The sequence below is a fragment of the Hibiscus syriacus genome, unplaced genomic scaffold (assembly GCF_006381635.1).
Source record: "Hibiscus syriacus cultivar Baekdansim isolate YM2019G1 unplaced genomic scaffold, ASM638163v2 tig00113726_pilon, whole genome shotgun sequence".
Classification (NCBI taxonomy): Eukaryota; Viridiplantae; Streptophyta; class Magnoliopsida; order Malvales; family Malvaceae; genus Hibiscus; species Hibiscus syriacus.
Window position 1 is genome coordinate 3,917,271 of NW_024063472.1, and position 14,365 is coordinate 3,931,635.

Below are 14,365 nucleotides of genomic sequence, written 5' to 3' on the forward strand. Positions count from 1 at the left end.
AGGCATCTAAATACCCAGAATGGGTAGCCAACATTGTTCCCGTACCAAAGAAAAATGGGAAATTTCGAATGTGTGTGGATTACAGAGATCTCAACAAAGCTAGTCCGAAAGATAGCTTTCCATTACCCCACATAGACACATTGGTAGACAATACTGCAGGACACACATGGTTTTCATTTATGGATGGCTTTTCAGGATATAATCAGATAAAAATGAATCCTGAAGACATGGAAAAAACAACATTTGTAACCATGTGGGGCATATTCTGCTATAAAGTGATGCCATTTGGATTGAAAAATGCAGGGGCAACATATCAAAGAGCCATGGTAACTTTGTTTCATGACATGATGCACAAAGAGATTGAAGTATATATGGATGACATGATTGCCAAATCCCGAACTGAAGAAGAACATATTCAAAATCTGAGAAAGCTTTTCCAGAGATTGAGGAAGTATCAATTAAAGCTTAACCCCACTAAATGCACTTTTGGGGTAACTTCCGGGAAACTTTTGGGGTTTGTGGTCAGCAAAAAAGGAATCGAGATTGATCCACATAAAGTAAAAGCAATTCAAGATCTTCCACCACCCAATACAAAAAAAGAAGTTCGAGGCTTTTTGGGAAGATTAAATTATATATCTCGGTTCATTTCTCAATTAACTGACAAATGTGATCCAGTGTTCAAATTTCTTCGAAAGAACAATCCTGAAGTCTGGAATGATGAATGTCAAGAAACTTTGGATATTATTAAGAAATATTTATCCAATGCCCCCATTTTAGTATCACCAATGCCTGATAGACCATTAATTCTCTACTTGACGGTCTTCGAAAATTCGATGGGATGTGTACTGGGACAGCATGATGAATCTGGAAGGAAAGAAAAAACTATTTATTATCTGAGTAAGAAATTTACTGATTGTGAAATTCGATATCCACCAATACAAAAATTATGTTGTGCCTTGGTGTGGACTACTCGAAGACTCAGACAATATATGTTATACCATACTACTTGGTTGATATCAAAACTTGATCCTTTAAAATTCTTAATGGAATCACCAGCTTTGACAGGTAGAATGGCTAGATGGCAGATGTTATTATCTGAGTTTGATATTGTATATGTCAACCAAAAAGCGATAAAAGGAAGTGTCATAGCTGATTTTCTGGCCAGTCGTGTATCAAATGATTATCAGCCCCTGAGTTTCAATTTTCCCGATGAAGATTTGTTGTGCATGTCCATGAATGAAGAAGTCAGAACAAATGATGCATTTGCAACTTGGAAGCTTTACTTTGACGGAGCATCTAATGCTTTGGGACGAGGAATCGGGGCAGTGTTAATTTCTCCAGAAAATATTTATTATCCCTTTACAAGTAGACTGGAGTTCTTTTGCACCAATAACATGGCGGAATATGAAGCTTGTGTCATGGGATTGAAAGCAGCTATAGAAAGAAAAATCAAATGTCTCAAAATATATGGAGATTCATCGTTAGTGGTGTATCAATTGAGAGGAGAATGGGAAACAAAAGATCCCAAATTGTTAGAATATCGAAATTTTAACCTCGAATTAGTGAAAGAATTTGAGAGAGTTACCTTCAATTATCTCCCTCGAGAAGAAAATCAAATGGCAGATGCTTTGGCTACATTAGCTGCTATGTTTCAAGCAACTAAGAAAGTTGATATGATGCCAATCCAAATGCAAGTATATGAAATTCCTGCACATTGTTATAGTGTGGAAGAAGAGGTAGATGGTAAACCATGGTATCATGATATTCTGCAATATATCAAAAATCAAAGTTATCCACCAAATGCATCGGAAATTGATAAAAGAACCTTGAGAAGAATGGCTACTGGATATTTTCTTGATGGAGAGATTATGTATAGAAGAAGCAATGATCAAATGCTATTGAGATGTTTAAATACCAGCGAAGCTAAAAGCATCATTGAAGAAGTACACATTGGAATATGTGGAACACATGCAAATGGTCTTTCCATGGCCAGAAAAATAATGAGATATGGATACTATTGGGCTACCATGCACACTGATTGCATTGATTATGCAAGGAAATGTCATAAATGCCAGATATATGCAGACAAGATTCATGTAACCCCATCTCCTTTACATGTAATGACAGCACCCTGGCCATTTTCTATGTGGGGAATAGATGTCATTGGCGCAATCACACCAAAAGCATTGAATGGACATTGTTTCATCCTTGTGGCAATTGATTATTTTACCAAATGGGTTGAAGCTGCTTCATATGACAATATTAAGAGGTCCACAGTCTGCAAATTCATAAAGAAAGAGATAGTTTGCCGGTATGGCCTACCAGAAAGGATCATTACAGATAATGCTCTGAACCTGAACAACAAAATGATGACCGAACTTTGTGCACAGTTTAAGATCAAACATGCAAACTCAGTGGCGTATCGTCCAAAGATGAATGGGGCAGTTGAAGCAGCAAATAAGAACATCAAGAGAATCATTACAAAGACCACTGAAACTTACAAAGATTGGCACGAGAAGTTACATTTTGCTCTATACGCATACCGAACTACTGTTCGAACATCTACTGGGGCAACGCCTTTTTCTTTAGTCTACGGGATGGAAGCAATCTTACCAATTAAAGTTGAGATTCCATCGCTTCGAATATTGAGAGAAATAAAATTGGATGAATCTGATTGGATCCAAGCTAGATTTGATCAATTGAACCTTATTGAGGAGAAAAGATTGAAAGCTATTTGCCATGGACAGATGTATCAGAAACGGATGATGAAGTCTCATGACAAAAAAGTACATCCAAGAGAATTCCAAGAGGGTGATCTAGTACTAAAAAAGATTTTGCCTATACATAAAGATTTCCGTGGGAAATGGATGCCTAATTGGGAAGGGCCATACGTTGTGAAAAAGGCCTTTTCCGGAGGAGCGTTGATCTTGGCAGAAATGGATGGAAAAATTCTGAGAAATCCAATAAACTCAGATTCTATCAAGAAATATTATGCTTGAAGAGAAAAAGAAAAGAAAAAAAAAGAGAAAAAGAAAAAAGAAAAAAGGGGGGTCAAGGTGAAAACCCGCAAAGGGCATCTTGTAACCAAAGGAAGGATTTGAGTTGAAAACCTGAAAAGGCTACTCAAATGCAGGTTGATATTAGGCATCTGGCAATTGAACCCTCTTAAGATTTTGACAGTTTGGGAGAAACTTCACATCTACAAGCATTTTGACAACGTTTGAGATCTTCCAGACAAAAGCTTACATCATTTCTCTAAATTGTGTCAACTTGATTAATTTAGAAATACTTATGCTAATAATTTGTTGAGACATTTGAATTTTTATCATTCTTATGCTTGCTATAACTTTGAATACAATTCTATCTATTTCAAGTTCAATTTATTTGAGATTCAATTTATTTTCGAAAATTCAATTTATTCTTCTATGAATTAACATAATTTTGAAATAAGTTAAAGATTTCTGAATATCACTTTATGTTAATACTTTTAAATACATGGAATACAAAGTAAGCAAATCATCACCATCTTAAAGCCATGAACAATAAGGTTGTTATGCTAGATACAACCAACAACAAGGTCGAATTCGACAAATCTACTCATCAATTGCTCCAATCGATCACCATTCAGTTCTTGCACATCTGCTTTCAAAAGTATGCCAAGACAGTAAAAGGCAACTTCTGCATCATTGATCCCAGAGAAAAGAGACAGGACATTGATACCACCATGGAACATGTCTCTATACAGATTATTGTGTATGGTTTTTAGAGAAACCTAGAAGCATTTCCACCTCATCAGATCCAAGTGGAGCAACTTTATTCCTTCCAACCCATACTAGATTCCATTTTCAGCACTCATCAAGAACATACTTTTGGACATTCGAATGTGATTCATTGTCATAAGCTTCAAGAGCCTTACAGATCATTTCTATCAATTTGGCACTTCCTGTGCATGTTTATAAATAGTTCAACTTTGTTCTTGGATCCCAGGAAGGCCATCATTTCTTTGTCAATGGAAAAGCATCAGCACATGGAGGAAGCAGAATAAAGAGAAAATATGTTCTTAATTGGCAGAATTATGAATATAGCCCTTTTCAGTGTAGTAGCATGAAAATGCTTCGAATCTACAAATTCTGGCTTTACATCGAATAAGTACTGTGATATCCCAGTCCAAACATTATTTGGAAGATGAATGTGCTCATAGCATCTTCTGGAAGTGTTCTTTGAGTTATCTGATCTGGTTTGGTATGAAACCACAGAACCAATCATTGGATTTGAAAGATGAATTTGCTCATAGTAGAAATAAGAAGACTCAATAGCATCTTCTGGAAGTGTTCTTTGAGTTATCTGATCTGGTTTGGTAAAACCAGTTATTGAATTTGGAAGAGGAATGTGCTAATAGCATCTTCTGGAAGTGTTCTTTGAGTTATCTGATCTGGTTTGGTAAAACCAGTTATTGAATTTGGAAGAGGAATGTGCTAATAGCATCTTCTGGAAGTGTTCTTTGAGTTATCTGATCTGGTTTGATATGAAACCACAGAACCAATCATTAAATTTGAAAGATGAATTTGCTCATAGTAGAAATAAGGAGACCCAATAGCATCTTCTGGAAGTATTCTTTGAGTTATCTGATCTGGTTTGGTATGAACCACAGAACCAGTTATTAAATTTGGAAGAGGAATGTGCTAATAGCATCTTCTGGAAGTGTTCTTTGAGTTCTCTGATTTGGTTTGATATAAAACATAGAACCAATCATTTGAATTAAAAGATGAATTGCATGATCGTCTTCATTAAGAAGCTTCTTTTCAAGCTTTTTTTGCTTATTCCTTTCCCAAAAATCATAGCCCAAGTTTCGCCTTTTCTTGTAATTGGGATCATTGCATAATGGCTTCCCATCTTTTACCGGAAAAATGCGTCAGCAGCCTTAGCCATTCGAGCAGCACATATAAAATTTGTCAATTCTACAATTGATGAATCTGAACCACATCTCTCCATGGCTATTGAAGTTTCAGCCTTTGAGAATCCCATTTTTGTCAAGTATAACAGTTTATTCTCCTCATCAGAATCAGAATTCAAAATTTCTCGGTATTAAAAGAACTATCGATATCTGTGAAATCATCTTGAAAGGTCATTTCATAATCAGATGAGTTGTTATCAGAATCAACATGTCGCATGAAGGCAAGCTTTTCAAGAGCCTATACTATTGAGTTTTATTTTCAAGAGGTTTTGTGACATTATATCTACATCTACATTTGTCAAAGATGATAGATTCTCTGTTTTGAAGAAGAAAGATCTATTGGGTTTTTACAATTGAAGAAATACTCAATTCACCAATCTGAAATCAAATAAACTTAACATTCATGCATCATATTTAGGTGTTTGCAAAAATAGGTGCATTTTCATTCATTTTCATCCATGTTGAATTTTTAACAGGAATTTCAAAGATTTTAGCAAAGATTTAAATCCATCATTTAATGTATCAACAGTGTCAGTTCGAGTTCATAATGAGAAGAACTCATCGGAAGAAGGAAGAAGAAGTTCATAATGAGAAGAATTTGTTCAACCTTTTGCTCAAATCTATCACTTGATGGATCAACTTTTCCAGTTCGAGTTCATAATGAGAACAACTCATCGGAAGAAGGAAGAAGAAGTTCATAATGAGAAGAATTTGTTCAACCTTTTGCTCAAATCCATCATTTGATGGATCAACTTTTCCAGTTCGAGTTCATAATGAGAAGAACTCATCGGAAGAAGGAAGAAGAAGTTCATAATGAGAAGAATTTGTTCAACCTTTTACTCAAATCCATCACTTGATGGATCAACTTTTCCAGTTCGAGTTCATAATGAGAAGAACTCATCTGAAGAATGAAGAAGAAGTTCATAATGAGAAGAATTTGTTCAACCTTTTGCTCAAAACTATCACTTGATGGATCAACTTTTCCAGTTCGAGTTCATAATGAGAAGAACTCATCGGAAGAAGGAAGAAGAAGTTCATAATGAGAAGAATTTGTTCAACCTTTTACTCAAATCCATCACTTGATGGATCAACTTTTCCAGTTCGAGTTCATAATGAGAAGAACTCATCTGAAGAATGAAGAAGAAGTTCATAATGAGAAGAATTTGTTCAACCTTTTGCTTGAATTCATCATTTGATGGATTAGCTTTTCCAAAAAGAGTTCATAATAAGAAGAATTCATCTGAAGAAGGAAGAAGAAGTTCATAATAAGAAGAACTTGTTCAACTTTTGCTTGAATTCATCACTTAATGGATCAACCTTTACAGAGAAAGTTCATAATGAGAAGAACTCATCTGAAGAAGAGAAAGTTCATAATAAGAAGAGCTTATTCAACCTTTTGAATGACTCTATCATAGAAGGAAAGAGGTCAACATCATCCCCAGTGGAAAGTTCATAATAAGACGAACTCATCTGAAGAAAGAGAAGAATTTATTCAACATCTCCATATTAATCAAGTGAAGTCAAATGAAAAAAAAACTTATTATCTTTTCGTCTTTGCTCTATTCTTATTAAGAATAAGCAAAGAGGGGCAGCTGAAGATATTCATTTTTTTTCATTTAAATGTTATTTATATTATTATTATTATTATAATTATTATTATTATTATTATTATAATAATTTTTATTATTAATATATATTATTTATTAATATTACAAAACCCAAATGGAAGCCCAATTACAAACTTGGTGGCCCAGACCAATGAGCCCATAACAAACCCTAATAGATTAGGGTTTTCTTATTCCTCAGCCACCATCTTCAATTTCAGCCGTTGGATCTGGTTTGATCCAACGGTCCACAGTTTGCCAGAGGAAACCCTAGGGTATCAATACCCTAGGGACACGTCCCAGCGCAGCCGTAGATTCTAGAAGACCACGCGGCGCTGCTTCAGCCTCGCCGCCACTCCAGCCGCACACATGTCATCCCAACGGTGAGTCACCACTGGGAGTCCGGTGACTCACCGAACTCCACCCTTCCGACCGGTCCGAGACGAGCGCCGGTGATGGCTATAAAGCCATCACCCAACCTTCAAAGAAGAGACCACGAGAACAAACGAAAAAAAAAACAACAAGGAAAGAAAAGAGCGATCAAACCAGCAACTCCAGACGTCAAAATAAGCAAAGAGAAGACGGAGAAATACTTACCGAGGAAGCTACAGCATCACCAGAACCTTTACGCGTCATCGGAAACCTTCGAAAAACGAAGGTATTTTTGTAGATTTGCTCCAATAGGGAATGTTTTAAGGAAAACGATCATCGGAACCATCAATAGGATGGTCCGATCTACGTTTAGGTGTAAAAAAAAAATTCCGGCCACCGGATGCGGTGGCCGGCGGTGTGGATTACGGCGGTAGACGGCTGCCGGCCGACGACCGACTTCCCTCCGATGAGGGAAGCTAGAGAGAGGCGAGAGAATTCTTCTCTCTCAGTTAGAGAGAGAAGAGAAAGGAACGAAGTGAAGATGCTGGCCCTTCGGGCCAGCCGGTTGAAGGGATATATACCCCTTCCCAAACGACGCCGTTTAGGGGAGGGGTATATCCATAATTTCCTTTTGGCTAAACCCTTTCCGCAACCATCTTAATTTTGTAACATTCCATTTTAGTCACTAAATCGAGTTTATAATCCTTTTAATTTGATCTTTAAATTTTAGTTTTATTTATTTTAGTCCTTTATATTAAAATAATATATTTAGGATAAATATCATATTTAGTCCTTTAATTTTAATAATTAATATTTTAATCCCGAGTTTATATTTTTAATTTATTTTAATCTGATATTCGAATTTTAGATAAGTTTTATTTTAGTCACTAAATTAATAAAATAAGAAAATAGCATGTTTAATCTCTATAATTTTGATTAATCATGAATTAGGTTTTTAATTTTAATTTTACTATAATTTAGTCACTAATTTTAAATGTTTTCATTTATTTTCCTGCTTTTAAATATATCGTTATAATTGTATTTTTTATTGTTTTAATTTTACTTGTTTATATATTTAAATATTTTTATTATTATTATGTATTCATAAATATATAAAATAAATAATAATTTATATTTTTTCAATAAATTATTTTAACATTTATTTGTCAATATCGAAGAAAAGGGCAGTCTTAATACAACTGGATGTCCTATTCTGGTATTTTAAAATTAAATATTATAAAAAATATTATTTAATTTTATGTAAATTAATATTTATTAATATCAAAGAAAAGAGCTGTCTTAAGGCACCTAGAAGTCCTTTTCCGATATTTTTAAAATAAATAAATATTTTTTTATATAATTTTGAAATAATAGGAGTATAAATTAAATATATTTTGAATTTTTTTTTAATAGAGACAATTTATAATTAAAAAGTACCAATTTTGGGCGTTGTAGGGGTGCTAATCCTTCCCTAAACGTAACCGACCACGAATCCCTTTTTATTATTAAAAAGAACGAATTTTTGGTTATAAACGCAGATCAGTTCATTTTTATTTGATGTTTTCTTAAAACTCTTTAAAAAAAATAATTTTTAGGTATTCGACCTACCTGACCCAAAAGGCCGATGGCGACTCCCGAATTATTTTCAAAACCATTTATTCACATCAATTTTCCCGCCAAATAAATATTTCGTGCCCGGACGAAAACGGGTTACGACAAACTTAACACAAGTTCGTTTACAAGTGATCACGAAATGGACAATGGTGCCTTGGCTAAAGCTCACATTGGATCAAGTGCTTGATTCTTGGAGGCGAGTTAGAACGAATTTGTGAGGAATTGATCGATTGATAATTAAGATTTTAAGAGCTCAATTTGTTTATTCCCCAAGGATGACGAACGCTATGGCAGATCACCTTGCAGAAGCGGGTTAAGCAGACATGAATTATTCAAGGCGAGGTGGTATTGGTAAGTGTTTAGTTTTTGCATTCTTTTGGAGCTGCTTAAATCTTTGTTATTCTGAGGGTAGTGAGCAGCAGGTCGATATAAAGAAAGAAGTTGTATTATGCTTGTATTGCGTTGGATTCTCATGTAGTTTTGATATAAATGGGTGTGTACGTTTTTCCTTCACTTAGGATTAAGAAGATTTTTAACGAGATACTCAACTCGGGTTTAGATGTATATGATAATTAATAATTTTTTGCTGAAAAAAAAGATTCAGCGTTGAAAATGTATCATTAACTTAATTTCCCCGATTTTCACAGCATCCAAACAGAAAAAAAGGAAAGAAAATTAGAATCCTCTAAACATTATAGTTTCTTTTTCTTTGTTAATCACAATCCAAATCAAATTTACAAAATGCAATGCAGCTACCCTAATTAAAAGAAGAAGAAGAAGAAACCTTAGATCGAAAAGAAATAAACAGCACAGGCAAACAAACAAAAGGAGCTACACGAATAATTAAATAGATAAAAACAATTCGGAAATTCAAAATGTTTACCGTTAAAAGGTTGTTCATGGTTGGAAAAGGTGAACAATACTCGACCAAACTTTTAGTTTATTTTCAGTAAGGTCTCTGATGTTACTTTCCGTTAGTTTTATTGACATGGCACATTACTGTTATTTTGCAACTTAATAAAATAATCATTTTAATCCATTTCAGCTTAATAAAAAAATTTCCTCACTCAAAATTAACCGAAAACCCTAAAAATCAAATTGGGACTAAAATCCAAAATCAATTACAAATCAATCTATTTTTTTGTTTCGAACCCTATTGGGACTAAAATCACATTCAATATGACAAATAGTAATCCAGAATATGATAATTCCCTCAATTTCATATTCCAAAAGATTTAAACAAACTTCAGACAATTAGGTAACACATGAATCCAATCAGACATAAATTTTTCAAGTGCATCAGAAATAACAACTTATCATTCGACACAGTTGAACAAACATTCGATCGAGTCCTTTTCTCCCTCATTTTTATCCACCAATAGTCGATAATCTAGAAAAAAAGAGCCTAAACCAGAAAACTCAAATTAAACATAATTTATCTAAGTCATTTGATTGGTGAAAGAGTTTTAAACCCTTTGAACTTTTTTAAAATTTTATACGACATCATTTGGGAATTTTTTTTATTAAACTAAAAACAACAGTAATGTGCCACGTCAGATAAATCTAACAGGGCGTAACGGTAGGGATCTTACTGAAAATTAATTAAAAGTTTGGTAACTGTCTTGTAAGTTTTAAAAGTTGAGTGACTAAATGCTAGAACCCTAAAAGTTTGATAACCATTAGATGTAGTTTGCCCTAATAATAATAATAATAATAAGGGTAAAGTATAGTAATAGTCACTGAATTTTTCTAAAGCTTTCATTTGGGTCCCCCAACTTTTAAAACTTACAATACAATCCCTCAACATTAGTCCATTTGCAATATGGTCCCTCAACATTTAGTTCATTTGCAATATGGTCCCCAACGTAACTATTGGGGGACCATATTGCAAATGGACTAAATGATGGAGATTGTATTGCAAGTTTTAAAAGTTGGGGACCTAAATGAAAGCTTTAGAAAAGTTTAGTGAACATTACTATACTTTACCCTTTTGTTTATAATATTTACTTTTGACACTTTTATATGATATACAATTAAAAGTTTATTTACCTATGATCAAACTCATATTTAGTATAACGAATATATAAATATTTTACTACTAAACCTACAACCATTATTTGACATTTTTTCTAGAAAACATTTTTAATATAAAATTTTAATGATCATTAAATTAAAAAAACATATTTCTATATCATATTAAGAAAATTGTAGCTTTCAATTGAATGATATAATCTTTCATTAAAAGAATGCATTAGTAAATTCAAAGAGTCTTAATCTCGAAACAGAAAGCTTAAAGAAATGAAAAATCTTTCTGATTGTACGAGAAAGAAATTCTCTTAAAATAAGGTACACGAGCAACATATTGGCTTTTTGATGTAACTAAAAATATGGGTGTCCCGTCATAATTTATTTATTTAATTAATTAATATGATTTAGAGAAAATTTGAAGACCAAAATATATAGGGTAAAGTACATAAATGGTCCCCAGTTATAAGTCATTGGTTTGTTGAGTCCTTTAGTTATTAAAAGTTACAAAATGATCATTCGACTATAGAGTGCTACTTTGTTGGATCTCTTACTATTAAAAGATACAATATTGTCACCAACTATTTATGTTATCCAAATTTATCATTTTTCATTAAAAATTAACGGTCATCTGAGTTAGATGTTAACCTGTTGAATGAGATATGATAAAATATGATCCTAAAATGATTTGGGTTCTATTTTGTGGAAAGAATCTATGTTTACATTATGTTGTTGAGCCATTGCTTGAAACATTATGCTGGTGAGCCAATGCTTTGAAAGTAACAGTGGTGCCAATAAACATCATTGAAATATGATCTTATCATATCTCAAACAATAGGTTAACGTGCATGTCGTTAATTTTTTAGCAAAAAAAAAAAGAGTTTATAAGATATCAATAATCAGGTGACTATTTTATAACTTTTAATAAATGAAGAAATCATTTTATAAATTCTAATTGTCAAGGCAGTCTACAAAACAAGACCATTTATATACTTTAACTAAATCTATCACCAACCATTATTAGCTTAGCGTGTATGAATTTATGTGGCATCAAATACGTTATGCCCAAGAAGCGCATTGATTATAAATAGCTCCCTTAAACTAACATTCCATCCTCACCAATTTCCCCGCATTTCTCTCTTCTCCCACACCATTCTTCCTTTTTCCTCAAACTCCAAACCTTTCGTACGTTTTTGCTTATCAACTCTTCATTATTCTTCAGTTATTGCTTCTTTCAATGTTGTTTTTTCTCCAAATGTATTAAAAGCATGGATTCTTGCAGTTCATCTTGTTGGATTTACAACTGATATCATTAGTTTCTAATTATGCATATAATGGTGATGCATTGCTTTTATGTTTTAGATGGCTAACAGGTACACACCAAAGAGCATCCTCGTCACCGGAGCTGCAGGCTTCATTGCATCCCATGTCTGCAATCGGCTCATCCGCAACTATCCGGACTACAAGATCGTGGTCCTCGACAAGCTCGATTACTGCTCCAGCCTCAAGAACCTGGACCCTTCCAGGTCATCTCCCAACTTCAAGTTCATCAAGGGAGACATTGCAAGTGCCGATCTGGTTCACTTCATCCTTCAAACCGAGTCCATCGATACGATCATGCACTTTGCAGCCCAGACTCATGTCGACAACTCCTTTGGTAACAGTATTGAGTTCACCAAGAACAACATTTATGGAACACATGTTCTGTTGGAAGCCTGCAAAGTCACTGGCCAAATCAAGAGGTTCATCCATGTGAGCACGGACGAGGTTTATGGCGAGACCGATGAGGACGCTGTGGTGGGAAACCATGAGGCTTCTCAGCTCCTACCGACGAACCCGTATTCGGCCACAAAAGCCGGAGCAGAGATGTTGGTGATGGCATATGGGAGGTCATATGGGCTGCCTGTGATAACTACTAGAGGGAACAATGTTTATGGCACCAATCAGTTCCCCGAAAAACTGATTCCCAAGTTCATCCTACTGGCGATGAAAAGGAAGATTCTTCCGATTCACGGGGATGGATCAAATGTGAGGAGTTATCTGTACTGTGAGGATGTAGCGGAGGCGTTTGAAGTCATTCTACATAGAGGTGAAGTTGGCCATGTTTACAACATTGGGACGAAGAAAGAAAGGACAGTGATTGATGTGGCCAGAGATATTTGCAGGCTTTTCATTTGGACCCTGAGAACAAATTAAGTTTGTGGAGAATAGGCCTTTCAATGACCAAAGATATTTTTTGGATGATCAAAAGCTTAAAAGCTTGGGATGGTATGAAAGGACCACATGGGAGGAGGGTCTTAAGAAGACTATGGAATGGTACGTTAGCAACCCTGGCTGGTGGGGTGATGTCTCTGGTGCATTGCTACCCCATCCAAGGATGCTTATGGTGCCCGGAATCGGAAGGCAGTTCGATGCCCCCGATACGACCGACTTGGATTCGGCTCCCATAACGAACAAATTCAGTCAAACAAGATGCTGGTTCCATCTACAAAGCACAATTCAACATCTCAAAAGCTTCTCAAGTTTTGATTTACGGCAGGACAGGTTGGATAGGTGGACTTCTGGGGAAGCTATGTGAACACAAGGCATACTTTACGAGTATGGAACGGGCGCCTGGAACAACGTTCTCAGCTTTTAGGTGATATCCAAACCGTTAAGCCAACCCATGTTTTCAATGCAGCAGGAGTGACCGGTAGACCGAATGTGGATTGGTGTGAAACTCATAAGCACGAGACGATAAGAACCAACGTCGTTGGTACATTAACCTTGGCAGATGTTTGCAGGGAACACGGACTCCTAATGATCAATTATGCCACCGGTTGTATCTTCGAATACGATGCTACACATTCTATAGGGACCGAATCGGTTTCAAGGAGGAAGATAATCCCAATTTCACTGGTTCTTTCTATTCCAAAACCAAGCCATGGTATGCTAACTTTATCCAACACCCTTTGAGGATCCATTAATGTTTCTTTTTTCAAAACATGTCCATTGTTTTATACCAGGTCGAAGAGCTTCTGAGGGAATTCGACAACGTATGCACTCTAAGAGTCCGGATGCCTATATCATCAGATCTCAGCAACCCAAGGAACTTCATCACAAGATTACAAGATACAACAAGGTGGTTGACATCCCCAACAGCATGACCATATTAGACGAGCTTCTACCGGTTTCAATCGAGATGGCAAATAGGAACTTGAGGGGGATATGGAACTTCACAAACCCTGGTGTTGTGAGTCACAATGAGATTTGCAGATGTACAAGGACTACATTGACCCAAGCTTCAACTGGGTTAACTTCACCTTGGAGGAACAAGCCAAGGTGATTGTTGCACCAAGGAGCAACAATGAACTGGATGCATCTAAGCTCAGCAGGAGTTCCCTGAGTTATTATCCATCAAAGATTCACTCATCAAATATATCTTTGAACCCAATAGCAAAATTTTTTCTTCAAAGTAAGAACCATAAGTCTTTGAAGCCATCTCTGCTGCATTCTATCCTCAATTAATTTTTTTTTTTTTTTTTACTTTCATTCATCATCCAAGTGCTTTCGTTTGTTATCAAAATAATTTGGACATTGTCTAATAAGGTGCTTTGTTTTGTGGCCCATTCAATAAAGTTCATTTACACTTTTATTCCTACTTTGTTGTCGTACTCATAGCATTCAATTCACTGTGCTCCCACATGTTCAGGATTTATTATTTTGCTGCCCTTGAAAAACCACTGATCATCTCAGTCTAGTTTTGAGAGTTTAAATATAAATATAATTATTTTTTATATAATTATAAAAGTTAATT

At 35.0% G+C, this 14,365-nt stretch overlaps 1 pseudogene; it reads left to right on the plus strand.

Moving 5' to 3' along the window:
- Positions 1–11,910: 11,910 nt before the first annotated feature.
- LOC120187865 lies at positions 11,911–14,203 on the plus strand (annotated as a pseudogene).
- The last annotated feature ends 162 nt before the right edge of the window (positions 14,204–14,365 follow it).